The 20,511-nt window shown below is 37.1% G+C and overlaps 1 protein-coding gene across 1 annotated transcript in view; it reads right to left on the reverse strand.

Moving 5' to 3' along the window:
- LOC117989428 (connectin-like) overlaps nucleotides 1-20,310 on the reverse strand; it is a 130,670-nt gene extending 110,360 nt beyond the window's left edge. Inside the window, exon 1 of the mRNA XM_034976784.2 lies at nucleotides 20,181-20,310. The gene's annotated coding sequence lies outside the window, so the exon portion shown is untranslated. The remainder of the gene's footprint in view (nucleotides 1-20,180) is intronic.
- Nucleotides 20,311-20,511: the final 201 nt, after the last annotated feature.

Below are 20,511 nucleotides of genomic sequence, written 5' to 3' on the forward strand. Positions count from 1 at the left end.
TGGGTCGTATACGTGAGTAATGAGATATTAATGTGTTCACGTTTCCGTGCTCACTTCTAAGGCCTGTTTTTTCGGGCTAAGAATAAATAATGTTTCTTTTTTTCTTTTGGCTTAAACGTTTTTATAGCTGTCTTAAGGTATGATTCCGCACCACGCTGCACGCAGTAGCGCTGTTGCAACAGTGCTGTCACCAGCTGTCACAGTCCTGTCGCGGCACTACTGGTCCCCATACAATCTCTATAAGCTTATATGACATTTCCGAGCTAGGCAGCAATGTCGCGGCAGCAATGTAGCGGAACATTGCTGCCTAGCTAGGAATGTAATGTCATATAAGCTTATACAGATTGTATGTGAACCAGTAGTGCCGCGACAGGACTGTGACAGCTGGTGACAGCACTGTTGCGGCAGCGCTGCTGCGTGCAGCGTGGTGCGGAATCATACCTTTATAAAGGTAAAATACAGCAAACGCCAACCCATACCTACGAAGTGGAGTGGACTGTGGAGCTACGGCTTTTTGATAACAACTTAAACTCTTCTCTATTAAAAGAGATTGCCCATTTTCTTAGGAGCTTTGGGCCCCCCCTAATATAATTGTTATGTCACCATGGTTTTAATTTTATTTTGTAGACAAATAATTAACACCCTGGTTATAAAGATATTTATTTTTTATATTGCTGATATTGAGGTTATATTTAAATAATACTTCTTCAAAATAAATGCATGTTTACGATTTTAACTGTAATTGTGGATATTTTCAATAATAGAGTGAAAAAAAGGCGTTATAAAACATAATCGTAAAAAAATAACACATTAAAAAAAAAAATTTAAGTTTTGACACGACGCCACAAAAGAGGGGCCCGTTATATATTAATAAGTTGAACAAACAAGGAGGAGACGAACTCTCTTAGCGACATAATATTACAGACAGATAGATTGCCAACTTGGTCACATCCAGTAGCTCTAGCTTGACGACCTCTCTGGCGCAGTGGTAAGCGCTGTGGTCCTATTAGTGGGAGGTCTCGGGTTAGATTCCTGGCAGGGGTTTGGAATTTTATATATTTCTGGTCTAGTCTGGTGGGAGGCTTCAGCCGTGGCTAGTTACCACCCTACCGGCAAACCCGTGCCGCCAAGCGATTTTGCGTTCCAGTACGATGCCGTGTAGAAACCAAAGGGGCGTGGGTTCAATAAAAACTGCCATACCTTTTCCAGGTTAGCCCGCTTCTATCTTAGACTGCATCATCACTTACCACCAGGTGAGATTGTAGTCAAGGGCTAACCTGTATCTGAAAAAAAAAGACTCAAATGCCACGCTGCCACCACATTAATTTGTCATCACTACCCATATTATAAATTCAAAAGTGTGTTTGTTTGTTGGTTTGTTGCTCTGTCTTTTAATCACGCCGCAACGGACCAACGGATCAATGGTATTTCTGGACGGATATACTTAACTATATCCGTCCAATTTTGCCTAAAGATCTGGAGAGTCAGACTTTTTGTCATTCCGGAAAAGAGAGAGATTTTTTTAAATGACTTCTATTTACTAGAATAGAACTCTTTCTGCATTTCTAACGTTACAATAAACTCTCTCTCTGCATTTCTGACGTTTTCGTAAATTGCAATATTACTTCGCATAAAAGGAGATCGCAGAAAATTACTAATTTGTCTGTGAATAATAAAATACACCCAACGTAGCGTTCCGACTTTCTTACTTTACTACATTTAAACAAAAATTTGGCAGTAAAATTCTGTACAAACATTTAATCGTATGTACAATTTTTCAGGTAAACAGGTCAACAGGAAGTGGTTTAAAATTGACCTGCAATTTTGAACTACACAAACTAACTAACGAATGTGAAGTTGGAAATATGAGCTTGCAATGGGAGAGTTAATTGGACTAGGTATATTATTATTTTTATGTCGATGGAAGCTGACCTATTGTGAAACGCACTTGCAATCACTATGATATCTAGGTATACTAATAAATAAAATTGAAGTGTCTGTCTTCTGTAATATCGAAATAACTGCCTCATATTAGGCTCATTTGGTTATTTGAACTGGACCATAACGGAATCACACGTTTTTAAAATTTTTGTCTGTCTGTCTGTTTAAACGGGCTAATCTTCGGAACGGATAAACCTATTTTGACGGGACTTTTTGTCCTGGAAGATCAAAAGTTCCCATGGGATTTTTAAAAACCTAATTCCACGCGGACGAAGTCACGGGCTAGTCTTTTAATAACTTGTATCATCACAATCTCCGCTCCATTCCGCTTTGTTTCAGTGGACAGTTATCCTTATAAGGCCATAGCGACTAACTCAAAACTGTATGACATCAACTCATCACTAACAATATGCATTATCCAAAGACAGCAAGACAAACACTAGTGTGGGATTTTGGACCTCAGAATAATTAATGCTTACAATAATTCTGACAGTTTGTGACGTTGTAAATTTTGAACTACTAACTAGCGTTTCGCTTTTAATAAAAATCAATTTTGTTCAAAGTATGTTGGTGCCACCTAGCATCAAGGTGCAGAACTACGCGTGGGTCGATGTTCAGAGTTCATTCGAGCCACAATAGATGGCGTTTGCTTCGTTGTCAATTGTCGTAAAAATAAAACAAAATAATTAAATAAAACCATAATATCATTTGTTTATTGTTAAGTCATTAACAAAACGGTTCTTATAATATATCCTTAGGTTCCGCAAATATTCAAAAATGAATTGGCTTCATGATCAAACTAAATGAGAGCGGCCACACTCGGGTTGCGTCTGGCAACACCGATTGGTGAGATTTAGAATTTTTCTGGAGTCAACATGTGAAGACGAATTTTTTCGTTCCAGGAAAATCTCACTCTTTTTCGCCCATGGCTTCGCCTGGGAAAATACAATAGTTATAAATTTAGTCATCCTAACGTATTTCAATGTTTCATCAATTATGGTGAGTGAAAAATCAAGTAATGTGGATTCGACAAAATGGCGGTTTGGTTAGAGAAAATCCTAATTTCATGATTTTCCCTTTCAGTTCCAGTTATTTTACCTTCCCAAATAAATGAGGAAAATGGGTTGTGGGTGGACTCCTGAAAACCATTGGTGGCCAGGAGTTCAATAGGTGAGTTGTGTTTGATCGGGAAAATTCCACGTGTCGAAATTTTCACACAGCACAAATTATAATCTTGTTTTTTCTTTGTTACAGGGTTTCCGTTTGCGTTTCCGTTTTTAGTTTTCGGTTTTCGTATTTATTTCTTTTGCACATTCACGTTGGCAACTTAATTTCTATGGATAAGACTTGGTGAAAATCTTTGTAATGAAACATTTCGGTTGTGAAGAATCAAATAAATTGAGTTTTGGATCTTGGCCGATGCCGTCCAGCTACCTTGCAGTCTTCGCACCTACAAGTAAGCAAATGTTTGTATCCTGGAACAGTTTAGTGAACCTTCTTAGTGTATGTGTACAGTAAGAACCCTGTCTTTACTACTGAGCTTTTATTTTGAAACAATTTTATGAATTTTACTGTGTCATTGTCTATTCCATGCCAATGGCATCTTAAATTTAAAACATAGATTTTATGTACTATCTACCTAAGGCATTCTAATGTATCTAAATTAAGTCTTGGCATTAAGCTAGAATAACTAAGCATTATTAGCCATCACTATGTATTAAGCGACCCCGGTAAAAGTTACATTAAAAACAATTTTGCCTAACATCTAGCAAATTTCATTTATAACACCTCATATACATTACAAGGGAGTCGACGGCTAGCTTCTATTCTTTACTAGGTAGATAGATCAAGTAAGTAAAATTATTTTTTTTTCCTCTAATCTTTGTAAGGTGGTAGATTATTCCGTATCCGGGTATATTTCTATTCCGCCCAATTTACCACCCTTACAAATGGCGCCCGAACGTTTTTTTATATAGTTATTTCTGTATATTTTGAGAAATTTTGTAAATTTTATGAAATGTACTCCGCTGATTGTACAATTTTCTAAGTAGTGACACATTGCAAAGAGCACTAAGCTGTTTTTATGGTTAACTAACTAAATAATAACTAATAGTTAGAAATTTTGTTTGATAGTTTAAGTAATTTTCTGAGTATAGTCCAACATTGGTTTTTTTTTCTTATTTAATTAACACATTATAAATGGTGCTTATGCCGTTCAATTATGTTATTTGACTTACCTTGGAGGTGTATAAGTGAATGTTTGCCTTCAGTTTAGTAATAAACATTGCTTAACTGAGTTGTTGTTGGGTATTGCTTTCAATAGTAAGTACATCTTATGTTTGAAAATTCCGGTAACCTAGTATAATTAAAGTTTTGAAACGCTATGTCCTGTTAACTAGTTACACACATACATTTATAAATACTAAGAGTTACAACTTGTGAAACTAAATATATAAACTATATTCAGAGATTACATTAAGTTCAAGTATGAAGTTATGAACAATTTTTTTTGTCAGTGACTTGATACTTCATTATTTTGTTGAAATTTTGTTTAGAGCTGTGTTAAGGTTATGATAAAAGCTACTTCACACACAAAACATGTTAAGTTTAATTGAATGCTGGTAGTTTAAAGTGACATTTAGAAACAGATTTTGTTGTATTTTAGGTTATGTGTTAAAAGTGTAAAGTAACAGTCATCAAACCATTGCACAATCTCTTTGTTTTTTTTAAAGATAATATGCTATTCAGAGTTCATTGCAACTTTGTTGCCTGTTTACTTTTGTAATTGTAAAGGTTGTAACACACTGTGTACTCATAAAGGTGATACTGCACCTTACAATCATTTATTCAATTTTGGGAAGTTTTATTTTGTTATATTTTGTTTACTTTAGTAATAATATGTGCTTGTATTATTAACAAGATTTTGGAATAGGAACATAATTGATAAAATAGTTAGGATAGACTTAAGAATATTGTTTTTGTTGTGTATTTTGCTTGTGTATATTTAATAGTTTAAATAACTTCTTTTGTGTTTGTGTTTAACCAATTAGTATAAGGCTAAACATAGACAGTTACACAAGCTCGATATTTTGTTAAATGTGTTTTGACTTAACACAATGGAACAGACTTTTGCCCAGTTTCATTCACTTTTGAAGGACGAATTGTGTTATGAGGTATCCATTCGTTCCGAAACTCCAGCACCTACAGTGCTAGGTTTAAAGAAACAGTTAAAACAATTAATTCAGGAAATTCCTTCTGAATCAATTTTAGAGACGGATTTCACTTCTGAAAGTGAGTTAGGGGTTATTACTAAAAAACTTCAAGACTTAGAAGATTTATTAAAAAAGTGTTCTGACACTAAAGATAGACATGCCCTCTGTAGGTCTAAAGCTTTAGCTTCACATTTGTACTTTAGAATTTTGAGAATACAGTGTTCTGAACTCAGCTTAATAAGTAGGAAGAGTGAATTACATACAAAGTTGCAGAGTTTGATTTCCAGATTAGATGCTGACAATGAGTCGTCTCACGACGAATCACTGGATTCCGAGAGTACCGCCGTTGACTGCACTGGTGATAAAAATGTTGCCAAGTGGAAGTTAAATTTCAACGGACAGGGTGATCCGCGCAGTTTCATCGAACGCGTTGAGGAATATAAAAGATCTTATGGCGTTTCAGATGGAAAATTATTTGTTTCTGCATTTCATCTTTTTACAGGCCGAGCATTGTTATGGTACAGAGGCAACAAATGTCAAGTTTCGTCTTGGTCAGAATTGAAAACTTTATTTTTAGAGGAATTTGATGCAGTAGATTATGACTACAGGTTGCTAGGTGAAATTCGAGCAAGAACACAAGGCTCTGAAGAACCTGTGTCTATCTATTTCGCTGTAATGTTTGGCATGTTTTCAAGGTTGTCAACACCACTTTCCGAAGAACAAAAGTTACAAATTTTATTACATAATATTCGCCCTTTTTACTCAGAACAATTAGCTCTTGTTGACATTAAGTCTGTCGCAATGTTGAAGGAAAAGTGTCGCAAACTAGAGGCTGCGAGGCAGCGTTCCGCCTTATTTTCTGAGCCTACTAACAGTAAGGCAACTTTAAGTTCAGAGTTTGCTTACAAACAAGTGACAAAACAGATAAACACACTTTCAGTCACACCTGCACCTAAGGCTGATACAAGTAAAGGCACTGATTTTTCGAAAACAAATAAACAACTATGTTACAAGTGCGGCAAGGGTAACCATTCCTTTAAATTTTGCAGGACAGTTCCGAAATTTATTAGATGTTTTTCGTGTGGACGTCAGAACTTTACAGTAAAGACATGTCCAAGTTGTAGTAAAAAGGCGATTAGTAAACCCGCTCCGGACAAAAATTCAAAAACTAATTAGTAAGAACTGTGCAGAGACACAAGTAAAGAACTTGGTCATTAACAACAAAACATCCCTTTTACCTGACACAGTTCTGTATTCAGTGGATAAACGAGACTTTAGGCCACATTTAAAGGTTTTTGTTGACGGTTTTGAGATTACAGGTTTACTAGATTCCGGTGCTTGCGCGTCAATTTTGGGTAACCAGGCGCACAAGGTTTTTTTGAGATTCGGTTATAAATTGCATAGCAGTATTGATACCACATTTTCAGTGGCAAATGGAGACAAACTTGATTGCATGGGTTATATGTTTATTCCGATTACTTATAATTCCGTAACTCACATAATAAAATTTTTTGTAGTACCCTCTATAATAGCGGATGTTATTTTTGGCTGTGACTTTTGGAAAACATTTCAGTTAGCCCCTGGCATTTTTGATAATTTAGAATTAATTAAGGCACCTTCTCAATTTTACAATATTTGTGCGATTGATAATAAACAAATTCATACCATCACTTCTTTTGAAAACTTATCATCTCAACAGAAAGAATTAGCCCAGTCTGTAGTAAATAAATTTTTAGATATTTCTTCAGAGAAAATTGGATTGGGTAGAACAAAATTAATTGAACATGTTATTGACACCGGTGATGCCTTGCCAATAAAAATAAAACAATATCCACTTTCTCCCGAAAAGAAGGAAGCTTTAAGTAAAGAGTTAGATAGGATGCTGGAAATGGACGTAGTTACTCCGAGTGAAAGCCCTTGGAATAACCCAGCAATTTTAGTGAAAAAGGCAAATGGAGACTGGAGATTTTGCCTAGATTGCAGGAAATTAAATTCAGTGACAAAGGGGGATTCATACTCAATACCGTACATTCCACAAATTCTAGATAGCTTGAAAGAGGCAAGGTTTTTATCATCGATTGATTTAAGTTCAAGTTTCTGGCAAATTCCGTTAGCTAACGACTCTCAGGAAAAAACCAGTTTTACAGTTCCTGGTAGAGGGTTATTCAAATTTAAAGTCATGCCGTTTGGCCTATGCGGTGCACCAGCACGACAGCAGAGGTTAATGGACCAGTTATTTAATCAAAATTTTTGTAGTGATATTGAAAATGGAATAGTATTTTGTTATATAGATGATATTGTTATTTGTTCTGCTGATTTTGAAACCCATTTAATTTTATTAAACAGAGTTCTGGATAAACTAAAAATGGCTCAACTATCCATAAATTTTGATAAATGTAATTTTTTTCGAAACTCTTTGAAATATTTAGGGTATATAGTGGATGAATTTGGTTTACGCACAGATCCTGGAAAAGTTGCCGCAGTTTTGAACTTTCCGACCCCAAAAACTGCACAGGAGGTAAAGATTTTCCTAGGCACTTGTTCTTGGTACAGGCGCTTTATTAGGAATTTTTCAACCATCGCTGCACCACTCAATAGACTAACGAGTAAAGGAAAGAACGCACCTAAAGTTGAGTGGAGCGAACAGGCAGAGGTAGCATTTAATACATTGAAGAATGCGTTGGTAACCGCACCTGTTCTTGCGGTACCGAATTTTGAAAAACCATTCAAAATACATTGTGATGCTTCTGCATATGGTGTTGGCGGTATGCTAACGCAAGAAACCGATGGTTGCGATCATCCCATTGCGTATGTCAGTAGGAGCCTAAATAAAAACGAAAGGAATTACAGCGCGACGGAACGCGAGGCTCTAGCTGTGATTTTTGCAGTGGAGAAATTTCAGGCTTATTTTGGTTCCAAGCCAGTCACAATTATCACAGACCATGCATCCCTAAAGTGGTTCTTAAATTTAGAAAATCCCTCAGGACGACTCGCCAGATGGGGTTGTAGATTATCACAGTATAATTTTGTTATCGAACATAGGAAGGGTTGTGATAATGTAGTTCCGGATACCTTGTCGAGACTCATACACGTAGATGTAGTTGGTGATCGTAATGATAACTCTAGTCAACAAGTTTTGGTAGATGACTGGTATGACAAAACATTTAATGGCTGTAAAATCAATCCAGCAAATTTTCCGAATTTTTGTATTTTGAACGATAAACTATATCGTTACAGTAAATGTAAATACCAGCTTCTCAGTGAGTTCGACTGGAAAGAGGTAGTCCACAAGAACGACATCCTTAGAATTATGCAACAAAACCATGCAGATGCAACTGCAGGTCATTTTGGTGTGTTCAAAACTCATCGCAGATTATCCCTCAGATATTTTTGGCGTGGTATGTATAAGGACGTGGTTGAGTACGTTAAGAATTGTGATACTTGCTCTGCGTATAAACACACGACATCAGCCACTCCAGGTCTGCTTGGGAAGCCTAAAGTCTGCGAGAGACCTTTTCAGGTCATTTCGGCTGATTTAGTCGGACCTTTGCCTAGGTCTAAATCAGGATTTACATTTCTTTTGGTGGTGACGTGTTGTTTTTCGAAATATACAATGTTGTTTCCGTTACGGCGTGCCACAGGTGCCGCTGTTGTTAAAGCGCTAGAGAATTTTGTATTTTTGAACCATAGTGTTCCAGAGACTGTGATTGTGGACAATGGGTCCCAATTTACAGGATCTGAATTCCGTAATCTCATTAAGCGTTATAATATTCCGAAATTACACTACACACCACTGTACACTCCGCAAGTTAACCTTGTTGAGAGGTACAATAAGGTTGTTATGACTGCTGTAGCCGCTTTTGTGAAAGATAACCACAGGTCCTGGGACGAAAACCTGTACAAGGTCCAGTTCGCCATAAACAGTGCGGTTAATGAATCCACTGGATTCTCCCCGTTCTTCCTTGTCCACGCTAGAGAACCGGTTTTAAATGGTTCCTTCTATAAGGACACGGATAAGGAGTACGAGGCCGGAATTCCAAGGGAGGAATACGCAGGAAAGTTTGGAACTTTGGAGGACATATTTGGTCAGGTTAGGAGAAATTTGTTTCAGGCTCATGCAGAGTATGCAACGCATTACAACTTAAGGCGTAGGTCTGCAAGCTATTCTGTTGGGGACATAGTGTGGAAAAAGACCTATCCACAAAGCGACGCTACAAATTTTTTCGCAGCTAAGCTGGCACCTAAGTATGAAAAGTGCAGGGTTGTCAAGGTTTTGTCACCTTTGGTTTACGAACTAGTTAGAGTAGCTGACAACCACCCAATAGGCACTTGGCATATTAAGGATATTAAGAAGTAGATATTTGCCATTACTTAGTTTGGTCTAAACTGTTTGAATATTTAAGTTATCAATATTCAATTAGGAATTTGTATGAGTGTAGTGATGTTCTGAGTTAACAGTTACATTACCATGGTTCAGTTGAGGAGGAATGTAGTGGATGTATGTAGGGATGAATATGTGATGATTGGAATGCTTGTGGTAGACCAACCGGTTGAGAAAGTAAAAATGCAAATATCGTACTTTGGGGATAACGAAAAGGGGGGGTTTTGTGTTTTGTTTTCGTTTTCCTTCTAGATAATGGATCATTTCTGTTATTTTTTCCGATTCTGTTCCGAGATCTATTTTCTAGGAGAGTTATTTCGTTTTTTTTTCTCATATTCCGATTTTGATTCGGTTTTATTTTTCCGAATGGGATAGAGAACGGTTGCCATATCAGATGGACCCGTTCACAACCAGATTTTCCGTATTTGTTGAGTAACAAATATTACGATGGTAGTTTAAAAGAGTGAACCACCGTAGGCCTAGACGCATTCTATCAGTCAGCTGAAGAATGATGCCAAGATGTTTCCACTCAAGTGTCTTAGACACCATGAAGTTTTTTGTATATATTCTTTTTAGAAGTTAGGGTTGTGTAGTTAAGTATAATGTATAAAACCTTACACTGTTTTCAGTATATTTATTTTGTTAGACAATTTTCCTTGTTAGTAGTAGATGTGCGTTCACGCGTAACTTCTGTGTTTTTTTTTGTTTGTTTCAGGCAAATTGTTAGTAGTTGTTGGATGACGCTGAGGGCAGCGTGGTTCAACCTGTTGAACCTTTTCGTAGGAGGGGAAGTATTGTGACGTTGTAAATTTTGAACTACTAACTAGCGTTTCGCTTTTAATAAAAATCAATTTTGTTCAAAGTATGTTGGTGCCACCTAGCATCAAGGTGCAGAACTACGCGTGGGTCGATGTTCAGAGTTCATTCGAGCCACAATAGATGGCGTTTGCTTCGTTGTCAATTGTCGTAAAAATAAAACAAAATAATTAAATAAAACCATAATATCATTTGTTTATTGTTAAGTCATTAACAAAACGGTTCTTATAATATATCCTTAGGTTCCGCAAATATTCAAAAATGAATTGGCTTCATGATCAAACTAAATGAGAGCGGCCACACTCGGGTTGCGTCTGGCAACACCGATTGGTGAGATTTAGAATTTTTCTGGAGTCAACATGTGAAGACGAATTTTTTCGTTCCAGGAAAATCTCACTCTTTTTCGCCCATGGCTTCGCCTGGGAAAATACAATAGTTATAAATTTAGTCATCCTAACGTATTTCAATGTTTCATCAATTATGGTGAGTGAAAAATCAAGTAATGTGGATTCGACAAAATGGCGGTTTGGTTAGAGAAAATCCTAATTTCATGATTTTCCCTTTCAGTTCCAGTTATTTTACCTTCCCAAATAAATGAGGAAAATGGGTTGTGGGTGGACTCCTGAAAACCATTGGTGGCCAGGAGTTCAATAGGTGAGTTGTGTTTGATCGGGAAAATTCCACGTGTCGAAATTTTCACACAGCACAAATTATAATCTTGTTTTTTCTTTGTTACAGGGTTTCCGTTTGCGTTTCCGTTTTTAGTTTTCGGTTTTCGTATTTATTTCTTTTGCACATTCACGTTGGCAACTTAATTTCTATGGATAAGACTTGGTGAAAATCTTTGTAATGAAACATTTCGGTTGTGAAGAATCAAATAAATTGAGTTTTGGATCTTGGCCGATGCCGTCCAGCTACCTTGCAGTCTTCGCACCTACAAGTAAGCAAATGTTTGTATCCTGGAACAGTTTAGTGAACCTTCTTAGTGTATGTGTACAGTAAGAACCCTGTCTTTACTACTGAGCTTTTATTTTGAAACAATTTTATGAATTTTACTGTGTCATTGTCTATTCCATGCCAATGGCATCTTAAATTTAAAACATAGATTTTATGTACTATCTACCTAAGGCATTCTAATGTATCTAAATTAAGTCTTGGCATTAAGCTAGAATAACTAAGCATTATTAGCCATCACTATGTATTAAGCGACCCCGGTAAAAGTTACATTAAAAACAATTTTGCCTAACATCTAGCAAATTTCATTTATAACACCTCATATACATTACAAGGGAGTCGACGGCTAGCTTCTATTCTTTACTAGGTAGATAGATCAAGTAAGTAAAATTATTTTTTTTTCCTCTAATCTTTGTAAGGTGGTAGATTATTCCGTATCCGGGTATATTTCTATTCCGCCCAATTTACCACCCTTACAAGTTACAAGTTACAAGTTTTAATTGATGATAATTTTTGATTGTGATTGCGAGTGCGAGGTGCAATAAACCCCCAAGTCATAGTTAAAAAGATACGGTCAGAGTAAGACCTATAAAAATTTAAGAGCGTACTTTCTGAAAGCTTTAGCGTAAATAAGTACTCTTTGAAAGTGCAACTAAAAGTAGCCACTTCATAATTGCAAGCGATTCTATGGATGGCACGCTATAAAGACCAAAATAAACGACTCAGCTTTTTTTGCTATAAAATATATAAATCCCGCAAATTGTTATTGCGCTGGAACCATGTCTCATTAACATCGTAATGACGTCAATGTTGACGTCAGCCGAAATAAAAATATACCATCAGCTCGAAACTTCAGTCTAGTGCTGACGTCACTAAAATGGCGGCCACGCGCATTAGCAATTTGCGGGACTTATATAACGCGACAGGTCGAGATGGCAATCGGGGATGCACACCCGCATAGCTCCCGCGCTAACCCGCACCGGGTGTGCGGCGAGCGTAGGTGACGTAGGTTTTTTTGATGCTACGTTTTGCGCACAACAGACGGAAACGTTTCTGTGCGGAAACCAGCCCAGAGTGAAGAAAGGTATTGGGTTGAAATTTTCACAGAATTTTTATTTACAAAATTCCTAATAAATAAATAAATCCTAGTAATATTTGTGAAAGTGTGGATGTTTGGATGTTTGTTACTCAATCACGCAAAAACGGCTAAATGAATTTGGGTGAAATTTGGAATGAAGATAGATTGTACCCTGGATTAACACATAGGCTACTTCTTATCCTGGAAAAGAGTTCCCGCGGGATTCTGAAACATTTCAATCCACGTGGACGAAGTAGCGGGCATCAGCTAGTTAATAATAAAATTTTTAAAATAACAGCATGAAAAATAAAAATAAATAGTGTTATTTTTTGTACGGTGGTACGGAACCCTTCGCGTGCGAGTCCGACTCACACTTTTTGCATTGGGGATCTGTCAAAATATCAAATTTATTCGTTAGACTAGAGGATGTCCGCGATTTCATCTTTTTTTTTTTAAATTAAGGTTTTTAATAATCCCGTGGGGACTCTTTCATTTTCGGGGATAAAAAGTAGCCTATGTCCTTCCTCGGGATGTAAGCTAAATTTGTACCAAATTTCATCAAAATCGGTTAAACTGTTGGGCCGTGAAAAGCTATAAGACAGACAGACGGACAGACAGACAGACATACTTTCGAATTTATAATATTAGTATGGATTAAGTTTGTCTGGCGGTTGTGAAACAGGCCCTGAGTACGGGAGTAATTGCTACTTTCTTTCCAATGGTTCTAAATAAAAGAAATTCCATCAATATCATGCCAATTGCACAGATGCGGTAAAACAGATGGTATTAGTGCCAAATTTCCAGGAATACCTTATTAATACCCTCGTTGGGGGTTCTAATACGACAACGATAGGACCAATATCGGTTGTAAGAAGAAGATAATTGAAACTAATAACATTTTATTTTATACAATTACTTGACAATACAATTATTACGTAAGTAGGTAGGTAATATTATTATTTTTTCCTTATGTGAACTTACTTTATTACTTTACTTATTTACTTAAGTAATTTATTTGTATTTACTTTACTTTCTACTTTATTTATTTACTTTTCCTTTCATCACATCATAATCAATGTGGACGAAGACGCGTCAAAAAATACACCTCCTGTAGTTGTATTTTTAAAAACATTCATATTTTATTTTAATTATGACATTACGAAAGACAACAAAAGTAAGTTTAGAACAAAACAAAATAACCAGAAAATGAGAGAATAGTGTTTTGAGAAACGTTGCTGGTTTAGCGCTAGTAATAAAAATAAATCTTTGTGTTTGTTTACGCTGTACGGGCGAGGCGGAAATATAACACACCCGGTGTAACTGCCTCTTTACTCCGAGCGGCAACAAAGACTTTTGAAAGAAAGAAATAAGTAAAGAAATATACTATATATAAAAGAAATAAGTCCTTTACTTTTGAAAGTCATTTGAAAGAAACAAAGAAGTTTTTTTGAACAACTCGCGCGTCACCTTGCTGGTAAAAAGTGTCAACAAAAACTGTCAAAGTGACAGACTAATATAAATATTAGTCTGTCACATTTCCCAAAACACCCGCAAGTAATCAAAATAAATCTTTTTGTTTACGCTGTAGTGCGAGGTGGAAATATAACACACCTGGTGTCACTGCCTCTTTACTCCGAGCGGCAACAAAGACTTTTAAAAGAAGAAAACAAGTCCTTTAAAAGACATTTGAAAGACTTTTATAGAAAGGGTCCGTTACTTTTCCCGTACCTTACTAGCTAATGCCCTGCACGCATTGCAATAGGTACATCTTTCCTCTTTTTTTAGAACAACTTGCGCGTCATCTTGGTGTACGTCTACGTACACTTGGTGCTGTCAAAAAACTTCACGAAAGTGCCAACAACAACTGTCAAAGTTTTAGTTTACGCTGTAGGGGCGACGCGGAAATATAACACACCCGTTGTAACCGTAAATGCCTTTTTAGTCCGAACGGCAACAAAGACTTTTGAAAGAAACAAAAGTTCCATTATTACTTTCATTTCTTATTAAAAAAAATAACAAAGTGTGTTTAGTTAAAAATCCATACTAATATTATAAATGCGAAAGTGTGTCTGTCTGTCTGTCTGTCTGCTAGCTTTTCCCGGCTCAACCGTTCAACCGATTTTGATGAAATTTGGTACAGAGGTAGCTTGCAACCCGGGGAAGGACATAGGGTACTTTTTATCCCGGAAAATTTAAGAGTTCTCACAGGATTTTTAAAAACCTAAATCCACGCGTACGAAGTCGCGGGCATCAGCTAGTTCATAATATAAACTAACTAGCAACTCGCCCCGGCACGGCTGCAATGTACTTAAATATTAATGTGGTTATTTTTTATACCTATTTCAAAAGAATGAGACAGCATTTTCGTAGAAAGTTCTCAGTCGGCTTTATTTCTTAAGACTTATTTTCCTTTTTTTTTTTTATATTACAATAAAAACTAAAAATTACTATTATACAAGTCATGCCCGCGTAGAATGGTGCCAAGAATCCTGGCTGCATTTCCGCGCTGTGCAGCCAGGCTGATGCCGTTGCGCGAAAAATGAGCCAGCCCTTCTCTCACCAGATGAGGCTATTAATCGCGGTGAAATGTCTCGTAAAATTTCGTAAAGACTCCATGGCCCCAGGGTCTCCACGGCAAACGGAACAAAACTGTAACTCTCGATAAGAGAGACATGCATTGCGTCGCTTGCCGTTTTTAGCCATTTCTGCTGCAGCTCCCGGTCTTGATTCTTCTTGAACAATTATAAGCCAGTGCGGGCGAGCGCGGGTGACGTGCGTGTGGCCCCCGCCTCATACCCCGTTTGCCATATCAACCTGTCGCGTAGGTTTCCTCACGATGTTCTCCTTCGCCGTTAAAGCAGTGATATCCAATTTGTACCTATGTAAAATATTTCCGTGTAACTGCAACTGAAACTATTTTCATTAAAAGTTGGCTATGTTATTTAGCGGAATTTTCACTAGGTAATATTTAGTAAAATTTTAATACATCACAACTTCTAGTTGATAAAGTTATGGAAGTGAAAATTCATCATACACGACATTTTAGAGTTTATTTTCTAAACAGGAATGGTTATTTGATATGCAAGGCTGCAAAGTTGTTATTTGGCGCAAGTGTATTTAATTCCGAGCAAGCGAAAGATAAAATAGAAAAAATAGGATTCTGAGCGTAGCGAGGAATTCAATGGGACGAGACAGAAGGCGAGAGAGCTGCAAATAACTTTGCAGCCGTGCAAATCAGAATTTTTCATATTACTACAGTAAGGAAAATGCTAGATGTAAGAAATCAAGCCAAAATTATGCAAACTATACTTGAGAGGAAGGTACGAGAAAATATTGAAAAAGTTTTTTTTGGTGTGTTCTGAATTCAAATTTTAAATTCATAGAACAAAAATAGTAGATTGTACAACAAGGGCATAAAACAAGCCATTTTATCCGAGAGGTTTATTTACCCGAGCCGAAGGCGAGGGCAGATATTTAGGTCGAGGATAAAATGGGTTTTATGGCCGAGTTATACACCCTGCTTTTCAATTCGATTGTAAGGAAATGAAACAATAATATTATTTTCAGACCTGGGCGCGTTTGGAACCATCGTAGCTTAAGTTTAAAATTCGCGTAATCATCCGGAGCGAGACCAATAATTAATCTATGTTATCATCACTATATCATCTTACAAATCCAACAACCAACCATCAAAAAGTGTAATTACCTACTTATTTTGAATAAATTATTTGACTTTGACTTTCATAATAAGTGTATGTCTAAAGTGAAATTCAAACGATTTTGTAATGAAGTTGCATAGGTCGGGAGACCTCGTCTAGAGATCGTGAGTGCAAAATGTTTTTTTTAATATTTTTTTATAAAAAATGCACTTTTATAGGTCTATCGACCAATACAACTTTATCGTAAGTGATTTTTCAAGTCTATTCCTTGTTTTACTACAGAACCCTAAAAATATCAACGAAACAATCCCATCAACGCAGTTGATCCCGCGGCTTAGCATCTTTGTAATTCCCAGTGTCTGTGAATTCCAACCTGTGTAATTATCCACGTATATGTAATTCCGCCTGTAATCTGCCCTTTCACCGCGCTGGATTACAACATAAAGATACCTATTTACGTATTCTTATAATTATGTTATTACTCTTTTTATACTTTATATTTCATCCCTTATTGCGCTTCCTAAAGAGCGTTGTCATTCAACCATTCATCATAAAATTCGCGACGTAATTATTAAACTTTTTATAAATATTATTTTATGCTGGCTTCTTTCATGTCCAATATTATGACGTGGCACAGAATCCATACTTATAGCGTTTGGAGGGGATTGGAGGGATTTTACGTAATCATCATCAACTGATAGACTCCACTGCTGAACATAGATCTCTCGTAGGGACTTCCACACGCCACGGTCTTGCGCCGCCTGAATCCAGCGGCTCCCTGTGACTCGTCTGATGTCGTCCGTCCACCTAGTGGGAGGTCTGCCAACACTGCGTCTTCCGGTGCGAGGTCGCCATTCCAGCACCTTGGGACCCCAACGTCTATCGAGTTTACGAACCATGTGCCCTGCCCATTGCCACTTCAGCTTCGCAACCCGTTAAGCTATGTCGGTACTCTAGTTCTCCTACGGATCTCCTCATCAGCTCATAGCTCATCTCTCCATCGCCCGCTGAGTGACTCTGAGCTTTCTTATGAGGCCCATAGTTAGCGACCATGTCATGATTTTAGGTAAACTTGCAGCAATATGATTTTAGGTAAACTTGCAGCAATTCACTCGTCCACGCCTCGTACGTGGCAAGGCTCGTGCCTGCCACGTGTTGGCATAAATCATCCCGCATGTGATAGATACATAAATAAAATTGAACGACAAAACAATATCTGATTGAGAACACTCGTCCATGTAAATTTTCGTCATCAAAAATTCATTTAGTTATCATGCAAATTATTTTTAGCTCACTAGACGCACGCGGTTGTGATCAAAGGTCGATTTATGAAAAGGAAATTAGATGATGCGCGCGGCTTTATTCGCTTGGATATACCCACTTTTTTGAAAATCCCCTAGTACTCTTTAATTTTTCCGGGATAAAATTTAGTCTACAAGCACCTATCTGTGTCAGGGAGGCAAGCTATCTCTGTATCAAAATAAACGATCACGTAGACTAGGTATATTATTTGCAGACTAAAATTAGCCTACTTCATACCCGGAATGCTAAGCCATCTCTGTACAAAATTTCGTCAAAATCGGCTTTAAATGTGAACTAAAATGTCCACTAAGTGTGAATGCGTCAGCCTTTAACGCTCAAAGCTCTACAAAATATATCGTTTCAATTTAGTCAAGACTTTTAACTTTCTTCTTCTTTCAGAATTCCACCCCCTAGAACTTTTAACTTTTGAGCCAATATGGCTTAAAAGTTTAAGATAACTTCATGGTTCGTTTATAAAACATAATTACTTTGTCTTGATGATTTTCGTGTCGGTACTTTTTATCTTTCAGAACTTTTCTTTTTCAAATCGAGTTACGCCATTTCGCGGCAAATGAAAAACAATTTTATAGCCAAAGGTTAAATTTATTTCAGGAAATTCAACCCTCGTTTACGAATACAGAGGTGTTCTGTAAAATACAAATTCCTTTTTAACTTTTGCCGAGTTTTTCAATATTGTTTTGTTAAGAATCGATTTTCTCATTATTAGGTTACCGTACCCCTAGGGTGCCAACGGGACCTTACCTATTACTAAGCCTCCGCTGTCCGTCCGTTTGTCAGTGGGCTGTATCTCGTGAACTATATTAGGAAGAAAGTTGAAATTTTCACAAAATGTGTATTCTTATTTCTGCTATAACAACAAATAATAAAGATTTCAAAATGTCCGCCATTAAATAATAAAAAATAAAAAAACCGGCCAAGTGCAATGAGGGTTCCGTACTGCAATCTTATTTTTTCGACATTTTGCACGATAATTCAAAAACGATGGTGCATAAAAATAAATAAAAATCTGTTTTAGAATGCACACATGATAGGTACCCCATTTGATATAGTTATCTTAGTTCGAAAATTGAAATATACTAATTATTAGTTTATGGCCACAATTTAATTTATTTTGTGTGATGTAACCACAAATTCACAATTTTCAGATTTTTCCCCTAAAGCCAGCTATAAGATCTACCTACCTGCCAAATTTCATTGGTTGAGGTTGTATGACCTTTATTGGTTGAATCACATAGCTTCGAGGTTGATGCAGAAATTACAGCCTCGAACTGGAATAATTTTCTGTTATATATGATGGAAGAACTAGTGTGCATAATCTATTTATCCCGTAAATAAACCCTTCTATTGTTTAATTGGTCAGCCGCCGAATCCAACTCAGTTAGGCAGCGTTCAAGAAGCTTCGAGATGTCTTCTTGTCCAAAATTCCTCAGTGCTTGAAGAACAAAGTCTTTGAACAGTGCGTGTTGACAGTTATGATATAATATGGATCCGAGACATGGTCGCTAACTATGGGCCTCATAAGAAAGCTCAGAGTCACTCAGCGGGCGATTGAGAGAGAGCAATGCTTGGAGTTTCTCTACGTGATCAAATCAGAAATACGGAGATCCGTAGGAGAACTAGTGTAACCTACATAGCTCAACGGGTTGCGAAGCTGAAGTGGCAATGAGCAGGGCCCATAGTTCGTAAAACCGATGGACGTTGGGGTCCCAAGGTGCTAGAATGGCGACCTCGCACCGGAAGGCGCAGTGTTGGAAGATCATCATCAAACGACATCAGATGAGTCGCGGGGAGTCGCCGGATTCAGGTGGCGCAAGACCGGGGGCGTGTGGAAGTCCCTACAAGAGACCTATGTCCAGCATGCAGTAGACGTATATCGGTTGATGATGATGATGATGATTGTTTATTTGAATAGGTTACGGGTTACGACCCTCAGCAATGATGAATATCAACGAGGCAGAGACAAAATATCAAGTAATTTAAAATAATTGTAAATTGAAAGTTGCTTCCAATTCAGTTTGTTCAAAAGGGCTGTTCAATTTCGGACACAGGTCGAGTCGAGTGGTCAACCCTTTGAACAGTTTGAAATTTCCGATTTGGTGAAAGATTTATTTGTTTATTTTACTTAATTAAATTGATTTTTGTAATCGGCGCCCAAATTAAATAAGCTTTATACGAAACTAGCTTTACTCGCGATTTCGTCCGCGTGGACTACATAAATTTCAAACCCCTATTTCACCCTCTTATGGGTTGAATTCTCAAAAATCCTTTCTTAACGGATACCTACGCAATAATAATTATCTGCATTCCTTTCAGCCTGATCCGTCCGGTAGTTTGAGCTGTGCGTTGATAGATCAATCAGTCGGTCAGTCATACAGTCAGTCACCTATTTTTCATAGTTGTAAGTTTCAATTAAAATCTAGAAGAAAGTTCAAATGCCACAATACTATTTACATAACATTATTCACAAATCTTATCACGCCAAAACAAACCAATAAAACGGATTACCATTTCCATCAACCGCTCTCCGAACGAAAAACATCGTATAAAAACCGTGACAACCTCGTAAACACTAATTATCATAAAAAGGGAACATTCCAGCTCTACAAACTCCATAAACACCCGTACTAGACAATAAATACGTTCCCAATATAATAAAATCCTATTATCACTTATACCGAACTCCCAAACAAGGGCATAAATTTCACCATCGACGTTTTTCCGGGCAGATACACAAACATACAGAAAAAATATCGAAATGGTGCTAAAACATTCACTTCCTTCCAATCCGTAAAATATAAGTGGAACGTTTCACTCACCGATTATATTTTTATCACATTTGATGCGCTTCGCCGGTCTTATAAACGAAGCTTTGGGGTTTAAAATAACACTTTTTGCCGCGCGCACTTTCAAACACTACACACAACCGACCTCGACAATGGTTCAAATGGAACTGAAAGTCTGAAAACTCGCGCAGGCTCCGAATCATATCACGGCAAAACTGATCTGGATACACAAATTCACCCCATTATCACCCTTAAAACTTACCGATTAAGGTTTAAAAGGGTTTGCATGTGTGCTTGCTTTGCTATCCCGTAGCGTAGATAATTGTACAACGTAAATTATGATTAACGTGTTTATTTAATTAAA

This window comes from Maniola hyperantus, chromosome 16, assembly GCF_902806685.2.
Source record: "Maniola hyperantus chromosome 16, iAphHyp1.2, whole genome shotgun sequence".
NCBI lineage: Eukaryota > Metazoa > Arthropoda > Insecta > Lepidoptera > Nymphalidae > Maniola > Maniola hyperantus.